The sequence below is a fragment of the Microtus oregoni genome, unplaced genomic scaffold (assembly GCF_018167655.1).
Source record: "Microtus oregoni isolate MIOR12 unplaced genomic scaffold, Mior012 000021F_ref0000039, whole genome shotgun sequence".
Lineage (NCBI taxonomy): Eukaryota > Metazoa > Chordata > Mammalia > Rodentia > Cricetidae > Microtus > Microtus oregoni.
The window spans coordinates 27,823,090-27,844,053 of record NW_024543080.1 but is presented as its reverse complement, the minus strand read 5'-3'; positions in this window follow the sequence as shown (position 1 = coordinate 27,844,053).

Genomic DNA, 20,964 nt, shown 5'->3' with positions numbered 1-20,964 from the left:
AGGAGGCCCGGCTGCCGCACGGCTGGGAGGCAGGGGGCGCCAGGGTGACACCCAGAAGCTTGGGGCTCGGGGCAGCCCGGGTATCCCCTCCAGGTGGTCTGGCGTCTGTCTGCACCAAAAGGCCGTTGGGGATCTCGTCTCCCACACGTCTGCGTTCCTTTAGAATGGAAAAATATTCCCAGCTGAGATCTGCCCACAGCCGGCCAGGCGAGCTGAACATTGAAAGGTGAAACTTCTCCTGCCTTCTGACACCTCCTCCCTCAACGCCCAGACATATGCCACACACACGAACATTCCTGCACCGGGATATCACAGCGAGATAACGCCGGGCGAGAAACACGCCTGCGGAAAGGAAAACCATAATCTCCTTGTTACTGGTTTGTTAGCCAGTAAGTGGACATTCTGCAGTCACCGGGGCATCCTTAATGTGTTCTTCACTGAGCCAAACTGGAGCCTGGGTCAGACTCACTGGGAAGGCTGCTAAAGCAGAATGCTAGGCCCCTTTCCCAGGACGTGAATGAGTGGCCGTGCTCCCAAAATGCCTGTAACAAATCCCCATATGCTGGTGTGGCTGTCATCTGAGGACTAGTCGTAAGGACTCTCATAGACACTGAGTGCTACCTCCCATCTCCTTTAGAAAGGTAATTCTGAAAATAATTGTAACTATTAAGTAATGGCTCTTTTCTAACCCACTCCTCCCTCGGATAATAAACTGAGACTTTGTCCTCCCTACAGTGCAAGTGGGCTTTTTATTTTCATCTTCTTCATACATTGTTTACTGAGGCTTCACACGTTCTCCTACTAGACCCGGAAATAGAAACAAATTAAAAATCCCAATCCCTGCCTTTGCGGTGTTAGAGTCCAGAAGAGTGACTAACATCCATCTGTGAAATGCTGTTTCTGCTATCTCCAGCGGGAAATGTGCTAGAACCACGCACAAAAGTTGACTTGTAAAAGAGAACTGCTCATGCTCAGAGTTGAGTTATTGGGAACCAAGGGGTCGCCATGGGCTGGAGCCTGGCTCTTGCATCCTATGTAGCTTCTTATATGGTCAGTATTTCCCTCAGACTCAGCTGAAGTCCAACCGTACTGCTATAGAAAAATCTCCATAAATCTATGCAAGTGTTCACTCTTGGGACTGAGTTTCTGCAGCCCAAGACAGGTCTAATGAGCCCTGTGGATACCCAAATAGTCAAGATTAGGGTTCAACTAGCCACTTGGATAAAACAAACTGCAGAGAGCCTTGAGAGTCTACTCTGTGGCCTTCATGCCCAGACAGCCTGTCATCCCGGCGGTCTCAGCGGGCTACCCTTCCACCTTGACCTCCTCCCCGCCGATGTCCAGAGTCCACCTCGCCACCCGCTTCCCCGGAGGTCCGGGGTTGAACCGCGCCTGCCCTCTCCAGGCTGTCTACTCCGACGTGCAGGAAAACCGGCGCTGGAATCCACGGCGGCGGTGGGGCGGGGCAGGGCGGGGCGGGACGCGCAGGCGCGGTGGGCGCCAGGTTGGGCGGAGGAGGCTCCCTGCTCCACACCTGATGCAATCACCCTTCCGGAAACCCGCAGGGTCTCCCGGATCACCCGGGAAACGCTTCCGCACCTGCTCTCCCGCCACTGTGTGCCAACCGGGTCGCCGGCTTCCCAAGTTCATTCTCTTGGGTTGTCCGCGGAAGGAGTCGGGACGTCACCTCCCGGCCAGTCTTGAAGGGGCGGCCACGGAGCATCCCGCAGCTGCTGGAGCAAACTCCCTTAATCATTTCCAGGGAAGACTAGCCGGGACTGGAGAGCAGTCTTTGAACGCCCCTTTGCTTCCTTCCTGCGTCCTACCCACGTTTTCTTCTCTGTTCCTGAAAGGGACGTTTAAGGTGGAGAGAATTGCTGGGTACCCTGGCAGGCTAAGGATGTAACACCGCCTTAGCTGGACTGGAGAAAGCCTGCCACCGCACAATGATGTTATAAATAAGTAATTGGTTTCTCTCTACCTCATCGTTTGAGTTTGCAAAGAAAATCATTTCTCATTTTACCACCTCATGCAGTTTTTATAGCTATTGAGAGTGGGGTTTTTTTCCCCGTAGTGCTGACTCACACATGAACTATTTTCTTAGGAAATGAACTATTCCAAGAATATTCTGAGCTCTTGTTTTATTAAGTATGAAGTAAACGCTGGGAACAGCACATTTAAAAATTACCCCTGCAAATTCTAAAAAGCCCTCCTAAGTGGACGTGTGGGTGTTTCAAGGGATGTTAGTGGAAAAGACACTTCCAAGAAGATAGAATCAATCCTACACCAAGTCTTAGATTCCATAAGCATTTACCTCCTTATACCCCAGAGATGTCAATGGCTTCCTTAAGGCAGATCTGCTTGCTGTGATGGCCCAGACACCAGGGAAGCTGGGGCAGGACAGTGAATTCAAGGCTAACCTGAACTTCACTGTCAAAAAGACCAAATGCAAATCTGGGTGGCACAGAGCCAATTCCAGCTTAGTCAGGGCTACATACTAAGACCCTGGGGAGTGGAGGGGAGCAAAATGCATGCTTGCAATGATTTCTAGATAGTAACTCTCTCCACAACACTACCTTTTTTATCTTGATGGGTGTGTGTTTCTTTGGGGAATATTCTGACATTTAGAGATCTGAGAGAATACCTTCTTCATAAGCAAAAATAGAGTGGAGTAAATGTCAGAACACGGGTGCGAAGTCGGAAGGCATCACAAGGTGCTGATTAGAGAATAGCTGGCTTTACTGAGCATGTGCTAGGGCTGGTGAGACGCTTTCCATAGCTTGTTTAACCTAATCCTCACCAATCCCTCACCTCGAGGGAGGTGCTGTGCATCCCTGAATTACCCGTAGAGGAGTGTGCAATGTATTCCTGCATTATCTATAGAGGAGGGTGCTGTGCATCCCTGCATTATCTATAGATGAGTGTGCGATGTATCCCTGCATTATCTATAGAGGAGGTGCTTTGCATCCCTGAATTACCCGTAGAGGAGTGTACAATGTATCCCTGCATTATCTATAGAGGAGTGTGCAATGTATCCCTGCATTATCTATAGAGAAGTGTGCTGTGCATCCCTGCATTTTCTATAGAGAAGTGTGCTGTGCATCCCTGCATTTTCTATAGAGGAGTGTGCTGTGCATCCCTGCATTATCTATAGAGGAGTGTGCTGTGCATCCCTCCATTATCTATAGATGAGTGTGCTGTGCATCCCTGCATTATCCGCAGAGGAGGGTGCTGTGCATCCCTGCATTATCTATAGAGGAGTGTGCTGTGCATCCCTGCATTATCCGCAGAGGAGGGTGCTGTGCATCCCTGCATTATCCGCAGAGGAGGGTGCTGTGCATCCCTGCATTATCCGCAGAGGAGGGTGCTGTGCATCCCTGCATTATCTATAGAGAAGTGTGCTGTGCATCCCTGCATTTTCTATAGAGAAGTGTGCTGTGCATCCCTGCATTTTCTATAGAGGAGTGTGCTGTGCATCCCTGCATTATCTATAGAGGAGTGTGCTGTGCATCCCTCCATTATCTATAGATGAGTGTGCTGTGCATCCCTGCATTATCCGCAGAGGAGGGTGCTGTGCATCCCTGCATTATCTATAGAGGAGTGTGCTGTGCATCCCTGCATTATCCGCAGAGGAGGGTGCTGTGCATCCCTGCATTATCCGCAGAGGAGGGTGCTGTGCATCCCTGCATTATCCGCAGAGGAGGGTGCTGTGCATCCCTGCATTATCCGCAGAGGAGGGTGCTGTGCATCCCTGCATTATCCGCAGAGGAGGGTGCTGTGCATCCCTGCATTATCCGCAGAGGAGGGTGCTGTGCATCCCTGCATTATCCGCAGAGGAGGGTGCTGTGCATCCCTGCATTATCCGCAGAGGAGGGTGCTGTGCATCCCTGCATTATCCGCAGAGGAGGGTGCTGTGCATCCCTGCATTATCCGCAGAGGAGGGTGCTGTGCATCCCTGCATTATCCGCAGAGGAGGCTGCTGTGCATCCCTGCATTATCCGCAGAGGAGGGTGCTGTGCATCCCTGCATTATCCGCAGAGGAGGCTGCTGTGCATCCCTGCTTTACCCATAGAAAAGTTAGGCTTTTGCATATGACGTAACTGAAGAAAGACTTAGCATGTTTAGAGGCAGAACTAGGTTCAGCTAGGATTTGAACGAGGCACTTTGCCTAGTGTTTATCTCTTGTTTGTCTGTCTGGTTGCTCAGTTTGGGCTTGTTGGTTTCCTGTTTTCATTTTGAGACAAGGTCTTAAGTTAGCCAGGCTGGCCTTGAACTCACTATGTAGCTGAGGCTAGCTTTGAACTCCTCATTCTCCTTTTCTCCAGTTCTAGAGAGCTGGAATTCCAGCTGTGTGTTACCATGTCCAACTATGCTTGTGCCTTTAAGTAATACTACAAACAGAAAAATACAAAATTGTTATGCTGGTTTTGTTTTATGTAAGAAGATAATAGCACTGAGGAGGCTGAGACATGTAACTTTCATATTTTTATTCTTATTTATTTATGTTTGTTTGGGACAAGATCTTACTTTGAAGTCTGGGCTGGCCTTATGCTCATGGCAATCCTCCTGTTTCAGCTTCCTGCATGCTGGAATTATAGATATGTGTCACCACTTCCAGCTTCTCCCCTCATTCGCCTCTTCTTCTTTTGTTGTTGTTGGTGGTGGTGATGGTGCTAGTGGTGGAGGTGGTAAAGGTGGTGGTGGAGGTGGTGGTGGTGGTGGTGGTGGTGGTGGTAGTTTGTTTTTTTTTTAATTTTGTTGGTTGGTCGGTTGTTTTGCTGTTGTTTTTCTGTGTCCACACAAAAACAAAGCTCTCAACTCAAACATAATAAGAGGAAGATTATTCTGGAGCTAAAATATGAGTGAGCAGCCCGGCAGTGGTGGCACACACCTTTAATCCCAGCAGAAACAAACAAAAAACCAAACCAAACAAACAAACAAAAGACCCCAAAGCAAAACAAAACAAGTCTGTTACCCCACTGAACTGTTTTAGAGCCATTAACTACACACGGAGTGGTCACTGGAGAGCCTGACTAGCATCCTGAGACATCAGTAAGCATAAGATCATCTGCTTTGTATCTGTGGGTAAGATGAGGCCTGAGTTTAAGGTTTACTAATAGAGGCTGACTGACTAAAGGTTCAGCGACTAAGGGAAGATTGGAATATTGCTGTTACACAGCCCAATTAGAACTTTAGCCTACCAGATGGTCATTCCTTGCCCACCTCTGTGTCAGACCTAACATCCCAATAAATAGATTTTAAAAAACCTTTAAACTGTAATAATTTAGGCCGGGCTGTGGTGGCGCACACCTTTAATCCCAGCACTCGGGAGGCAGAGGCAGGCGGATTTCTGTGAGTTCGAGACCAGCCTGGTCTACAGAGCTAGTTCCAGGACAGACTCCAAAGCCACAGAGAAACCCTGTCTCGATAAAACCAAAAAAAAAAAAAATGTAATAATTTAACAAAACCCTGTTCTCCACCGATGTGGCAAGCATGGTATCAGGTAGCATCTGAGGCCTATAACTGTGATTCCCCAACTTGCTGTAACCACTTCTCTGATATTCCCACAATGTAATCTTTAAAATGTTTTGATTTATGACTTTGTTCTGTTAGCCAAAAAAAAAAAAATGCTTTCTCATTGAAATATGTTCCCAGGACATGATCACTCATTTTTTTTTTGTTTTGTTTTGTTTTTGAGATAGGGTTTCTTTGTTTAGATTTGGTATTTGTTGTCCCGGAACTAGCTCTTTTAGACCAGGCTGGCCTCAAATTCACAGAGATCTACCTGCCTCTGCCTCCTAAGTGCTGAAATTAAAGGTATGTACCACTACATCTGGTGGTGCCATGCAGGTTTTTAAATCTCAAAAATAATTATAATCTAGCGGGATCAGCATTCCAGTTCCTCAGTCACACCAGCACCAAGTAGCCTCACAAAACGAGGACTGTATCGTACAGGGGATATATGAAATACCTTCAGCAGAGCAGAAAATGTCCCAGACCATACTGGTTCTTATCCAAGAGCACAGCCTTCAGCTCTCAGCATGCTACAGTGTTCTAGAAGACTGTGTCTGTGTGCTCTGCCCCTCCCGAGCTTCACTTTCATTTTCCTGAGCTAAGATCATCAGCCAAGTACAGAATCGTGTCCTGGAAAGATTACGGACTTTGGAGGTTAGGCCTTTTTGGACAGTCCTGTTCTCACCAGCCGTGTGCCTGTGAGCAACACACTTTACCTCACCGTCTTCACAGCTGTTTTGTCTGTTGGTTTGTCTTTTTAACCCGTGTGATGGACACCCAAATCATTTCCTCGTGGGTCTGTTGAGGACGAAGTGAACTGTGGACATCTTCTAGCAGGCCTCCTGTGGGATGATTTCTTTACCTCGGCCCTCATTTCGGTTCATGACTTCGTTGATTACTCTGGTTTCTAAAATACTAATCCCAACCATCTTCATTTCCTACCACCTCCTCAAGCCTTTAGTCAGCCAGCCCTATTGTTCCGGCATCCAGGCTGCCTCTCAGATCTGGGCCTCCGTGCCTGTCCCTGTCTCACTGTTCTCCTAGGCCTTGTGTGCACCATTTTAAAGTCCTGCTAACTGACCTTGGTGAAACCCACAAGTCTCAGGTCAAGCCCCTCCCTCCAGCTTCCAGAGAGATCCTACTAGAATAGACACCCGTGGTGACATCATTCTCCCTTATCCCATCTTATGACTTCATGTTGCTTTAGGATATAAACTTAACTCTAAACCTTTGCTACTCACATGGCCAACTCCTGTCTCACTACAAATGCACATTTTGACCTCCTCTGCTACCCATCCTGTCGAGCCTCTACCTCTTCGTAGTCCCCACCTATCCATGAGTATCCCTGGAGTACCAACTATGCCTGCCCGTGAGTATTCCTGAAGTACCACTGTGCCTGCTCGTGAGCATCCCTGGAGTACCAACTGTGCCTCCCCATGAGCATCCATAAAATACCAACTGCGCCTGCCTGTGAGCTTCCATAAAATACCAACTGCGCCTGCCCATGAACATCCATGGAGTACCAACTGCGCCTACCCGTGAGCACCCATGGGGTACCCAATACCAACTGCTCCTGCCCATGAGCTTCCTTGAAGTACCAAATTCACCTTCCTGTGAACATCCCTGGTTAGCAAACGGCTTTTCCCAATTTGCTCTTGCATGCCTCCTACTCAGGCTGAACTCATGCTCATATATCTTTATTGAGCAAAATCCCACTTACTCCAAGGTCCAATTCAGGTATTATTGTAGACCTGCTTTTCTTTTGGGGCCACCAGTTCACAAAACAAAACAAAAAAAAAAATATCATAGACTTATTATTAATTATGAAAGCTTGGCCTTAGCTGAGGCTTGTTTCTAACCAGCTCTTAGAACTTAAATTAACCTGTATTTTTTAGTCTATGTTCTTCCACGCACTCATTACCTCTTCTCCACTAAACCCATCCTAGTTATTCTGGCTGGCAAGACAACTCCGCCTTTCTTCTTCTCCAAGCTCTCTCTGTCCAGAAGTCCCGCCTACACCTCCTGCCTAGCTATTGGCCATTTAGCTGTTTATTAAACCAATCACAGTGACACGTCTTCACCCATGCATGTATAGGAATATTCCACAACAGACTATCTCTTCTACAAAAGCTCTTTAAGGAAAGGAGCCTCCAAGCTCACAGAATGGAGATGCTGTGTTCAGCTGTACCATGTCCTCCATGGGGGTTTCTGGGCAAATGACTTAACTTCTCTCAAACTTGTTTTCTTATCCAGCAACACTAATAACCAAAGTGTGTGCATCATAGTCACCTAAGGAGAGGACACCCTGCTCCTGAATCTCAAGGGAAGCAAGCACTCAGTATGAATTGCCTTAAAATCATTGCTACCGCAACTTGTTAGCCATCTTATCTTTTTGTCACTATGGATCCATTCCCTAATGTCACCTTAATTGATGATTTAAATTTTATATTTCAGGGCTAGCAATATGGATCAGCAGGCAGGGGTGTTGGCTGTCAAGTCTGACGACCTGAGTTCAATCTCCAGGACCATGTGGAGAAAGGAGACAACTGACTCCCACAGTTGTCCCCAACCTTCACACATGAGTCATGGCATGCACACATTTCACATGTGCATACACATAGTAAAGATTTTTTTAAGTAATTATTCACATTTTCATGTGATTTTCACATTAAATTGTTTTATAATAGGAGTATTTCATATTTATTGAACAAAATTTAGGACACATGGATAAGCCTATAAGATTAAACCCTCTGTTTGAATGAGCTCTCTCTTGCATACGAATGAAAAGAACTCATTGTCATTAAGGTATCCACAATATAATGTGTGGGAAGGTTAGGTGTCCGATAGCTCACTGTCATCACAGAGTAGGGTAATATATGCCTCCCTTCAGATCACACGGTGTTAGGTGGGGGCATCTTCTATTCAGAACTCATTCATGTAGCTTGAGGTTTTTCTCCTGCCCACTAGTTCCCAAATAACCACTCTGAGGCTTAATATTGACTAGAAACTGTTTGGCCTATGGATCAGGCTTATTGTTAACTAGCTCTTACAACTTAAATTAACCCATTTCTGTTACTCTGTATCTTACCACAAGGCTCATAGCTCATTACCTCACATCTTATTCCTTTGGCGGCTGCTGGCATCTTCCTGACTCTGCCTTCTTTCTCCCTGTATCTGTTTGAATTTGCCACCTCTCTATATTCTGTCCTGCCATAGGCCAAAGTAGCTTATTTGTTAACCAATGGTAACACAATATATTCACAACATGCATGATGCATCCCACATCACATTCATTCAGTGGAAGACTCAGCAAGAAGATAAGGAATGTCTCGTGCCTCTCCCACTCACTTACCCATGATGCTTTGCCAGTTCTTGATCATCCGTTGGCAAACGGGTCATGCACTTCCATGTCTCAACAGGCCTTTTTCTGAGCCCAGAATGCACTCCCTGCTTTGCAAAGACCCCTCCTATCTCCTTCACCTTTTGTCCACTTTTTAAAATCCTCCTTTCTTCACAGGCCAATGCTTTCTTGATTATACCATGCAAGTCTGCTGCTCACATTTTAACTCCAGAGTGTGTCAAAGGTTTCCACAGCCTGGCATCCATCCGGTTCCCATGTCACAACATCCTCTGCTGCTGTGTAAGCTCCTCTTCCCAGTTTCATCGCACAAAAGGTAATGTGATAAAACTTGTTCAGTAAATGAAAAAAGAAAAGTAGGTCGACCGAGCTGGCCCTGTTAGTCAGGGTACTTGCTGCCAAGGCTGATCCCCAGGATCCACACAGCTCCTGTCAGTTATCCTCCGGCCTCCACATGTGCCCCATGGCATATGTGAGCAATTGTACACACACATAAAAAACAAACAAACAGATAAATACTTAACCCTCTTTAAAGGAAATTAGATTTTAAAGTGCTATGTACTGAACATGATGCAGACAGAAATTCAATTGAGTCTCAATTTCTAACAATGTTTCCTCAAACGGACAAGTCACAATTTTATTTCAGAGGAGGGTGCTGCCAGACAAGTCATGTAAGTGGCTTTCCAAAAGACACTGGACTACTGGGGACAGAACCCCAATTTCTTCAAGGCTGCTGTATAGTGTAAGCACCTTCTCAATGAGATGTTTTTCCTATGAGAAGTCACACATGGTCCTTGTTAGGGAATCCCACCACACAGGTTTTCCCATCTTTTATTTTGTTGTTGCTCAGTTGTTTATTTGTTTGACTTTTGTCTTAATCCATGATCAACTCTGTTAAGAAGAGAAAATGAATCAAATGCTTCTGTAGATTTTTACTGCTGAAAAACACATTAGTGAATTTCATTAAGATTTCCTGGTTTCTGAACAGTGGTAGCAGAGGGCTCTATCAAGAATTGGAAGAAATTCAATTAAATGTACACAAAAGCACCCAGGGACGTGCGTCACTCCTCCCCCAGGTCACCAGGAGCAGTTACTGTAGGAGCTAGAATATTAATGAATGGACTCTGGCTGCAAAGAATTTATATTCTCCTGCTCAGGGCAATCTCTCCCCCAGGCTACCTGCTATCTCCTTGCCCTTCTGGATTTCCTTCTTCCCTTATCATCAGACAGCAGAAATTTCAGCCCGGAGTACCAGGGTGCACAGTGTCTCATAGTTAATCCTCTACCCAGATAAGGCAAGAATTTAAATCCTGTCAATGGCGGGCGGGGTTGGGGGGGGCGAGAATCACCTTTATATTCAATGGGCACAATACAAATCACACAATACAACCTAGAAAAATGCTCAAGTCTAAACTCATTCAAAGATAATTAAAAAGAAATGGGGACTATGAGGTGGAAAACATTGAGAGAGGAGATATTTTAAAATGAACTAGGAATCATTTATAAGAGAAAAAATGCCTTATGCCAGAAATGGGCAAGAAATACATTGCCAATTTTCTAAGGAATTGAGAGTCTCCTTGATCAAATAAGGAACTGATGGTTTCCAATCTTTATTTGTTTCTACCAAATATCTTGCATTCTAAAGGGCCTCATTACAAAGTCTAAAAAAGAAAGTGGGGGGAAAGGAAGGAAAAAAGATATAGATATCTTCTGGGGATTTGTTTTGTTGGGTTGCTTATTTGTTTGTGGGACTTTCTTTTATTTTGCCTTGAGGGGGCAGACTCTCTTTATTTCTCCCCAACAGGCAATCCTCCTGCTTCAGCAGTCCCAGTGCACTTTATGTGTAGGGGGAGGGGAGGCAGGTTGTCTTTATTTCTCCCAGACAGGCAATCCTCCTGCATCAGCAGTCCTAGTGCTAGAATTACAGCATATAACACCATACCCAGATCATTTTGGATTTTAAGAAATTGGGGCTGCAGAGATGGCTCAGCAGTTAAGAGCACTTGTTGCTCTTGCACAGAACCAAGGTTTGGTTCCCCGCCCTCACATGGTGGCTCACAGCCGTTTGTAACTCCAGTACCAGGGGTCCAATGTCCTCTTCTGACCTCCAGCACCAGGCATACAAGTGGTTCACATACAGACATGCAGGTAAAATACACACACACACACACACACACACTAAATAAATAAATACATAAATAAATAAATAAATAAAATATAAATAAATATTTTTAAAAGAGGGATAGAGAAAGGTTATAGGTAAAGAAACAATTGAGGAAAGAGCCCCAATATCAATCTCTGGCCTCTACCCATACCTACCTGGGAAATCTCTGATCTCTCTCTTTCTCTTCTCTGTCTGTGTGTGTGTGTGTGTGTGTGTGTGTGTGTGTGTGAGACAGAGAGACAGTGAAATCATTAATAGTCAACATCTACTTCCTGGTTAAGGGGAGGCTAGCTTCTGAAGACAGGGACTTAGCTCATAATAGAGTGAGTACCCAGCATGCATGAGGTCCTGAGTTCAGAGCCACCCCATAAACTGGAAGTGTTAGCTCACACCTGTAACCCTAACACTCAGGAGATGGAGGCAGAAAAGATCACAAGAATATCCTTACCTACCTAGTGGGTTTGAGGCAGGTGTGCACTGTATGAGACCCTGGAGAGAGAGACAGAGAGAGGATATCAGTTTTGTCAGAAATAACTAAGAGTGCAGAATCTGAATCTGGGAAGAAAATGGCATTTGTATGGGAAAACAAAATGTGATGAAAGCAATAGTGTATAATACTATTTAACATGAAGGTTTCATATTAGAAAACATTCTTAAGTGCAATAAGATTTTTAAAAATAGACTTCAAAGAGTTGTAAGAAGTGCTCCATCCCTTGAAACATTCAAAATTAACCTGGATGAAGAACTAGAATATATTTTGCGGAGAGTGGCCCTTTCTGACAAGCTGGTAGATTAGCTTGAATTGATTTTTCTGCCCCTAATTTCTTAGACTCTCAGAAATGCTATTCTTAGAAGACAAATGAGTTTTCCTCGACGTGGAATTTTCTGTCTTTATTTTAATCAAATGAGATATGATTTCTCATGAAAATAGTTTCCAAGCCAATGACTCTGCAAGACATACTTCTAACTCTTATTTAGACTATAAGATTTCCAATCCCCGTTAGAGCACCAGCAAACGTGATCAATCACAACCCAGTGCCCTCCCCGTGTGCTAGGAACCGTCAGAGAATAAAGCTCACACACAAGGAATGAGAGGAGCAGAGCATAAAGAGAGGAAGGGCAGAGCATTTCCTATTCTAGCAGTTGCCACCCTTTGGTTCTAGGTTCACATTGCTCTCTAGAAAGCCATTAGCGAGAGAAAAAAAAAAACATTAAGTTCCATTAAAACGATGTCAAGTTTATTCTTTTTTTTAATTTATTTATTTATTAAAGATTTCTGTCTCTTCCCCGCCACCGCCTCCCATTTCCCTCCCCCTCCCCCAATTAAGTCCCTTCCCCTCAGCCCGAAAAGCAATCAGGGTTCCCTGTCCTGTGGAAAGTCCAAGGAACCCCCACCTCCATCCAGGACTAGTAAGTTGAGCATCCAAACTGCCTAGGCTCCCACAACATCCGAGGACAGTTTGATTTTATTTGGAGTTTTGGTTTTGGTTTCTTGAGACAGGGTCTTAGTGTATACCAGGCTGACCTGATAGCCAGTTATAAAGTCTATGCTTGCCTAAAACCCATTTTGTAGACCACACTGGCCAAGAATTCAAGTTCAAAGTAATCTTACCTCAGGCTTTCAACTGCTGGAATTCCAGGTGTGTGCTGCCACGCCCAGCTCAGGAACCAGTTCTGAGGAGTAGAACACAGTGTCGTGGGCACCTTTAACAATGGTTTATTTATTTTGTGCTTGTGTGGATGTTTTGCCTACGTAAACGTCTGTGTGCCACGTTCGTGCCTGATGCCCACAGCAGCCAGAAGGTGGCTTTTGATCCCTTGAGATTGGAGTCACAAAGAGTTAAGAGCTGCCACGTGGGTGCTGGGACTCAAATCTAGGTCCTCTGAAAGAACAACATTGCTCTTAACCACTGAGCCCATTGCATCTGATTTGAAGCAGGAAAAGAGCTAAGTCAAAACTGCCCCGGACGCAGCTTTTCCCGGTATCGTTTAGCTCTCTTAGGCAGCTCTGTGCTTGGGGCTTGAGGAGGAAACAAAGTGAAACAGTGTGTATTCTTTCTCCTTGTGCACACTAAGAGCTTTCAAAGTACCTTTTTGGCACTTTGAGAAATGCTATTCCCTTTCCATCACTTTAAACCGGACTGGAGAAAAAACTCCTTCGGAATCCATTTTTAGCCAGTTGTGGTTGTACATGCCTGTGACCCCAGCATTTCAGGAGTGGAGGGAGGAGAGTCAGAAGCTCAAGGCTAGTTTCTGCTACAGAGACCCTATCTCAAAAAAATTGTAACATACAAGCCAAGCAACAAACCAAAACCTAAAAACAGAAAAAGTTATTTAAAAAAATCCTTTATGCTAAGATCACACATTTTACTTTGTTTTGTCATACATTTAAATCTCTGGGGTTGTTTTTCTTTTAAAATTTGTGTGTGTGTGTGTGTGTGTGTGTATGCCTATGTGTGTGCACACACGCGCACACTCCACAGCATACATGTGGAGGCTGTGCTCACGTCAGCAGCATACATTCACGCAGGACTTCATCTGCTCCCCATTAGGAGGCGAAGACCGAGACTACAGATCTACAAGCCAAGCAACACCAAAGACAAGAAGTAGGCATAGGAAATGGATGTAGCTCAGTGGAAGAGCATTTGTCCAGCATAGGTGAAGTCTCAGGTTTACTCCCCAACAACACACACAAATAGACAAGTGAGTGTGCATGTGCATGCGTGTTTGTGGGTGCCCATGTGTGCACACACACTTCTGAGAGAGGTAGAGAACAGACTTTCCTTCAGAGCCCTCACAGATTAGCGACTTCGCTCATACCTTAATCTTAAACTTCTAATATCCAAAACTACAAGGGGCTATGTTTCTGTTTTGAGCAGTGCATATATTGTGTTCTGGCAGCCCTGAGGAACTCTATTTCTAGCCAATAAAACATTTATAAATAGATACAAATTTTTATTACTTGTAAGTGAATATTACTAAACTTTAGAGACTCTTAAAGGTATCAAAGATAATACTAAGTGAGGCCTGGACAAATTCTTACAAAATGTTGTCATCCTTTTCTGTGGTGACACTAAAAACCTCCCTAGAATGAGGGAATTATTTTATGTGCATTTTATTTTGGTATTGATTTTGTAAGAATCTGTAGAAAAAAAAAAACCAAATCCAGTAAACGCCCCTCCAGTGTGATTTGTAGGGAGAGCCAGGATCAATGCCTCAAGTTTTGGCGCTCAGTCTCCCACAGGGAGGCCTTACTCACCCCCTATAGTTAAAATGCAATTTACTCTATTGCCAGGGCTGGAGGGAAATGGGTTAGGAAGCAGCCGTCTTATGGATGCAAAATTATAGCTTTGCAAGATGAAAAGGGCCCTGGAACTGTGTGGTGGGGATGCTGCACAACAGGGATACACTTACTGACGCTGAACTGTATACTTAAAGTGGTGGTGATGGGAAGTGTGTAGCAGACAGTTCACATCCAGATCACAACTTAAAAACAGAGCTCTTCAGAGCTCTTCAAACCGGGTGTCATGGGCCGCTGCTGAGCTCATGGACAAGACCTTCCAGCAGAAGGCAATAACTGGATAATGTTTTTTTTTTTTTGTTTGTTTGTTTTTGTTTTTTTGTTTTTGTTTTTTTTTTTTTTTGACAGGGTTTCTTTGTGTAACAGTCCTAGCTGTCCTGGAACTAGCTCTGTAGACCAGGCTGGCCTTGAACTCACAGAGCTCCCGTTAACTCTGTCTCCTGAGTGCTGGGATTGAAGGTTTGCACCTCCATACCTGGCCCAACGGCACTAAATTCCAAAGCCTCACTTTTTACATTATCTCCTTCCTAAATGTCCGTCTGGGCCACTGCTCCTGTTAGGCCGGTCCTAGTCCCCACCAAGCCCAGTTCCTTTTCACAGGCGCCCCTATCCTCTCACAAACCTCTTCCTCAGCTCTTGAAGTGTCTGTCAACAGGATGCTGACAGAGCTGAGGGACAGACACTGTAGACTGCAGTTCCTGGGCCCAGCGATTTCCCACGGGATGCAGAACAAGAAGCTGCCAGCTGAGGGACATCCACACGACATTTTCATATGACTTTGGAAATACAGCTTAGCGGTAAACAAGTAGAACCTGTGCTACAACACCACCCTATCCCAGGTCCCAGCCGTTCTTTTTACTCTTCTACTTACAACGCTGAAAAATAGGAATCAAGTGACTGTCATGCCTGTCTCAACAGCACTAACACTGAACCTTCTGGCAATAGTAATACTTTTATTCATCTGCAAATACATAAACTACAAAAAAAAATGTAGTCTTGTTCATCTCATTAAGTGGTTCACTTTCAATCAAATCTTACTTTTCATGTTACCCATAAAATGTGTGACATATTTGTAATATGTTGATTATGTCCTAAAGATAATAACTCCGATAAGATAGTTTGAAATGCTTAAAGCCCAAGGACACAGGAAATAAAAACAAAATTTAACTTCAATATATATGCAGAGGTGTATCTATCACAGCAAAACTGTGCTAGAGTGACTAATAAAAGACTTTCAGGCATAAAAATACATCACACTGAGATAAAATTTTCTAGGTGAAATGGGATGGAAAAATGAAATAGTTAAAAGGACTATATAAAAATCTCGAACTGTTAATGGAGAGCTGGCTTAAGCATCTTAGAAACACACAGCACGGGGCAGCTACGGCAGTTTAGTCCCATTGAACACATTTAAGTGAGGGGCTTATTTTCATTGTGGCTGCTGCACTGGAGGTTATATCCTTTGCAATGATTTAAACTTATAATACAAATTTTAGGTAACCAATTAAAAATGTCTGAGAGGGTGCATGATCTATGCTATCTATAAATTTTGGAAGACAGCTACGCTTATCACTATGCTAGCAACGCTGCACCAACTAATCCAAAAATTTTAGAGTCAGAAGAAAAAGATAAGATGATACTTTATTCTTTAATTTATATTATTACTATTATATTGTTATTGTTATTGCTCTTATTATGATGACGATGTGTGTATGTGTGCACATATGTACCACAGTGTGTGTCAGGAGGTCAGAGAACAACCTTTCTGGAGTTGGTTCTCTCCATCCACCGTGATATCTGGGGATCAAACTCGGGTCATTAGATGCACACAGCAAGCACTTTTCACCTATTGATCTTGCTGTCCTGGCAGGATGGTACTTTGTTTTGTTTTGCTTTGAGATAGGGTCTCGCTGTGCAGCCCAGCATGGCCTGGAAATCACATGAGGCACATCTGCCTCATTCTGCCTCCCAAGCATTGGAATCAAAGGCAGATAAAGCGATTTGATAGAAAATGGCCCTCAAAGAAAGTGGCACTATTAGGAGGTGTGGCCTTGTTGAAGCAGGCGTGGTCTTGTTGGAGGAAGAGTGTCACTGTGAGGGGTAGGCATTAAGGTCTCATACATCCTCAAGCCACACCCAGTGTCTCAGTTCACTTCCTGTTGCCTGCTTATGAAGATGGAGAACTCTCAGCTCCTTCTATAGCACCATGTCTGCCTGCATGCCACCACGTCCCACCTTGATGATAATAGACTTAACCTCTGAAACTGTAAACCACCCCATTAAATGCTTTTCTTTATCAGAGTTGCTGTGGTTATGGTGTCTCTTCACAGCAATAAGAACCCGAACTAAGATAGCACAGTAGGGAGGGATTTTGCTAGCTTCTAGCTCCTAGAGATGTCTTGTCTCTGTGGGAACAAAGTTTCTCGGAACCATGACTAAATGAAGATATCATGATTATTGTATCATAAACAAGCACCAGTCTCGGGGGTGAACTGCAGGGCTTGGAAAACTGAACTTCTGGGTGTCCCCACTTTTCAGTCACAAATTTACCATTGGTGTCTTGGCTTTCTTCCAACATAAGTAAAATACATCCATTTTACATAGTTTTCTTAATTATCATGTAAATTTCATTTCCAAGTCTTCAGAGGAGTGGGGATGGCAAAGATTTTGTTCTCCTGTATTACCTATAAAACACGTAACAAGTGTGACTATAAAATTAACATAGGGAAAGATAATTGAGCTGGTAGATATTCAAAATGAGGATGAGCTAAGATTATTTATACTACCCTTTAAGACATGTGGCTAAGAAGGAAACTAAATTAATCCAGCGAACACTTATTGAGCACCACCAAATACATTAAAGCATGCCAGGATCATCCTAAAGAAGAAAAGCAAGGCAAACCTTGCTGCAGAGACTTCCAGCATAACCAGGGGGTTCTAATACATGGAATAAGTATACAATTGTCTTAGTTCCAGTTTCTATTGCTGTAATAAAGTGCAATGATAAAAAACAATTGAGAAAGGGAAGGATTTATTTCATCTTACACCTTGTAGTCCATTTCTCCAAGAAGACAAGGCAGGAACTCTTAGGCAGAACCCTGAAGGCAGGAGCTGATGCAGAGGCTGTGAAAGGGTGTTGCCTACTGACTTGCTCCCTATGGCTTGCTCAGCCTGCTTTCTTATAGAACCCAGCACCGCTATTCCAGGGGTGACACCATCCACACTGGCATAGCCCTTTGGCATCAATCATCAGTCACGAAAATGCCCTGCAGACTTACCCACAGGCCAGTGTGGCAGCTACATTTTCTCAAATGAGACTCTCTCCCCCCAAATACCTCTTCCATGTGTCAAGTTAAAAACAAACAAACAAACGAATTAGCCTTTACAACAATCAAGGACAATTACAGCAGAGCTGGGGAGATGGCTCAAGAGTTCTCCCTGTGGGTCTAGAGGATCTGAGTTGCCAGCACCCATGTCAAGTTGCTCACAGATACCTGTAACTCCAGCTCCAGGGACTCTGATGCCCTCCTCTTGCCTCTGTGAGCACCTACGTTCATGTGCATATATTCACATACAAACACACACACACATGTACATTAACTAACAATAAAAAAGACAGTCACAATGGTACAGTTGAAGGACAGAAGGACAAGGAGTCATTTGATCTCCATCTTGAAAAAAGTGGAGAATTTACTAGGAGAAGACAGGCAATGGCCATTCAAAATTGAGGGAGATGGAAACACCGAGGGAGCTATCCAGAGACCTGTAAAGACTCTGTATTCTTGTAGAGAATTTAAGTTCAGTACATCTAGAATATACAGCCCCACCCTACCCTTGTGGAGAGGATGGGAAAAAATGCTGGAAATTGAAATGTTACCTACCTACAATTGGACGGTATGATTAAGACTTCATCCTGATGGAACCTGTGGGCCAGGAGGAAGTAGCATCTACAAGGACACTTTGGGAAGACACAGGGTAGGACAGAGACTAAGATGGAAAAAATACAGGAATAATGCCAGTGTACCATCACACTGAAACTACAAGAGAACAGCAGTGTGGGCCATGTTGAGAGACCCCTTACAAACTGAGTACAGTTCCCATCATCAGCATCATTTATGCCCCAGCAATGCTTAAGCAAGCATGGGCAGCCTGTTTATGCCAGTTCTCCAGTTGTTCCTAACCTGGGTAGTCCTAGATGCTTGTGTTATTGTCATACCCAAGGTTCTACAGTCTTCCTCTATGCTGTCTGTCCAGTGTTTCCTGGGCCTTCCTCTTCGCCTTATTCCATGCATCCCTCCAAGCAGTGCTATTTTCGGGTATCTGCCGTCATTCATTCTCATAACACGGCCTAAGTATCTCAAGTGCCATTCGTATCCTGGAGTTTACTTCCTTCTGTAGACAGAGATGTTTCTTAATGTCACTGTTGTGCAGCCTACCTCTTTGTGTGATGCCTAGAATCTCCCTGAGACATGCCATCTCAAACACATTCAGTCGCTGTTCTAAGGAGTGTTTAATTGTCCAGGTTTCGGAGTTGTAAAGAAGGCAACTCAAGACAAGTGTCTCAGTCAAAGTCTGTGGAGAACTAAGTGATCAGTTTAAGACAATCGTAGGAGTGTTGCAAGGATGCGTCCTCTCACCACTACTCTTTAATATATTCCTGGAATTAATAATAGCTACAGCCCTGGAGGATGAGAAGATGGCCGTGCAGACAGGTGGTGCGCGAATCAATAACTTGCATTTTGCCGATGATACAGCACTACTCGCTGAAAGTCCCAACGAGCTGCAGGCCATGGTAGAAAGAGTGGTAGAAGTCAGTGAAAACCTTGGTGAAAGTAAACATTGAGACTGAGATACAACACATGGGAAGGGCACACAAGGATTTTAACATTGTAATAAAGAATCAGAACCTCAAGCAAACCGTCAACTCTGTCTATCTGGGAGAGAACCTCAGTTCAAAGGAGGGAACTATTTCAGACATCAAGAGGTGGACAGGGACAGCGAGGGCTGCATGTCAGGCGCTAGGAAAGGTTTGGTCAGCGAGAAACTTAATGACAACAACAAAATTACAGGTATATGTAGTAGGAGGCCGCTTGTTTGTTCCTGGCTGCTCAGACCACGATAAAACCACACAGAAACTGTATTAATTAAACCATTGCCTGGCTTATTAGCTCTAGCTTCTAATTGGCTAGCTCTGACATCTTAATTTAACCCATTTGTAAGAAGACAGTTCTGCAGTGAGCAAGAAGTGGGAGAACCCTTCCCTGCAGACACAGTCAAGGTCAGGCTTTACCTGGGCCACACCCCCGGTGCTGAATTTCCTGTTTTGTTTTGCTGCCTCATCACCCTCCTTAAAAGGCTTTGCCTGGAGCCTGCTCCATCCACACATCCAGGAACACTGAATTCCTCTCTCCCATTGCTGCTTTAGAATCCAGAACCAGAAGTGTCTGGAGAGATTGCTCAGCGATTACGAGCACTTGCTGAGCAGTTGTGAAGACTGGAGTGGATTCCAGCACCCACGAAACAGGGTAGGTATCCAGCAAGCACCTATAATTCCAGTTCCAAGGAATCTGGCTCCCTCTTCTGGTCTATAGGAGTAAGCACACCTCAATCTACTTCAAGACCCAGCATTCCATTCTTGGGCTTATACCCAAAGGAAGCTCAATCATACCACAAAGACACTTGCTCAACTATGTTCATAGCAGCATTATTCGTAATAGCTAGAACCTGGAAACAACCTAGATGCCCCTCAACTGAAGAACTGAGAAAGAAAATGTGATACATTTACACAATTTACTCAGCAGTGAAAAACAATGACATCTTAAAATTTGCAGGCAAATGGATGGAACCAGGAAAAAAAAAAAATCCTAAGTGAGGTACCCCAGACCCAGAAAGACAAACACGGCATGTACTCCCCTCACAAATGGATACTAGGCGTAAAAAAAAAAGAATAACCAGCCTACAATCCACAACCCCTGAGAAGCTACATAACAAGGACACCAAGAGAGACATGCATGGAAGCCCCTGGGAAGGGGAAATAGATTAGATCTCCTGGGTAAATAGGGAGCTCAGGGGAGGGGAGAAGTAAGGGATAAAGGGGAGGGGTGAGGAGAACATGAGGGAACAAGATGATTGAATTGGGGGAGGGACAGAGAGGAAGAACAAGAAAGAGATATCTTGATAGAGACAGCCATTATAGGGTTAGGGAGAAATCTGGGACTAGGGAAACTCCCAGGAATCCACAAGGATGACCCCAGCTATGAGTTCAAGCAATAGTGGAGAGGGTGTCTGAACTGGCCTTCCCCTGTAATCAGATTGATGACAATCCTAATTATAATCATAGAACCTTCATCCAGTAACTGAGGGAAGCAGATGCAGAGATCCACAGCTAAGCACTGGGCCGAGCTCCGGGAGTCCAGTCAAAGAGAGGGAGAAGGGATCATATGAGCAAAGGGGTCAAGATCATGATGGGGAAACCCACAGAGACAGCCGACTGGAGCTAGTGGGAGCTCACTGACTCTGGACTGACAGCTGGGGAACCTGCATAGGACCAAACTATGCCCTCTGAATGTGGGTGACAGTTCTGTGGCTTGGACAGTCTGTGGGGCCACTGATAGTGGGACCAAGATT